The sequence below is a fragment of the Salvelinus namaycush genome, chromosome 37 (genome assembly GCF_016432855.1).
Source record: "Salvelinus namaycush isolate Seneca chromosome 37, SaNama_1.0, whole genome shotgun sequence".
In the NCBI taxonomy this organism is placed as follows: Eukaryota; Metazoa; Chordata; class Actinopteri; order Salmoniformes; family Salmonidae; genus Salvelinus; species Salvelinus namaycush.
In genome coordinates this window covers 5,849,267-5,850,081 of record NC_052343.1, presented here as the reverse complement: position 1 = coordinate 5,850,081, position 815 = coordinate 5,849,267, and positions in this window count along the sequence as shown.

Sequence of the window (815 nt, the reverse complement as noted above, 5' to 3'; positions counted from 1 at the left end):
TGAGTGACAGGTAGAGGTGCTGGAGATTGCTCCAAGCTGGGCTGCTGATACTGAGCAGGGCTGTAGTTGTCCAGCTCCCTCACTTTGCCCCTCTCTCTCTGGGCTCGTTCAGCCAGAGGTTGCCCCTGTCACCGCTCCTGTCCTGGTTACTCTCCTCCCATTGGAACTTGTCATTCGTGGGATAATGATGTAGGCCTAGATGGATCGAGGGAATTATTGACTTATGCTGGTTGTGTGTTAGATGTTTGTTTGTGTTAGATTGTTATTCTTTAAAATCACTTTTTCATCCCAACGTTGGGTGAAATGTTGACGCGATAGGCCCAAACCCGTTTAAAATATTTTTGTCACAGCAGCAAGGGATGTCTTTCTTCTGACTGAAACATAAAAGAGTTTATGTTGATTAAATAGCCCTGTTTAAAGCTGGGAGGGACCCAAAATAGGTTTTGTCCTTTGGAAGATGAAAATGAGTTTAAATAAACGCACCTACCAAGGCTCCTCTTAATGGTGTGACCTCTGGGAGAGAGACTCACTGAAGCCCTCATTTTCTATGTAAATGTCTCCGCTTTTTGCTTGTAATTGTGCCCCAGTATCCTCTATGTCTATGTCTATGTCACTGTCACTGTCTCTCTCTCTCTCTCTCTCTCTCTCTCTCTCTCTCTCTCTCTCTCTCTCTCTCTCTCTCTCTCTCTCTCTCTCTCTCTCTTTCTCTCTCTCTCTCTCTCTCTCTCTCTCTCTCTCTCTCTCTCTCTCTCTCTCTCTCTCTCTCTCTCTCTTTCTCTTTCTCTTTCTCTCTCTTTCTCTTTCTCTCTCTTTCT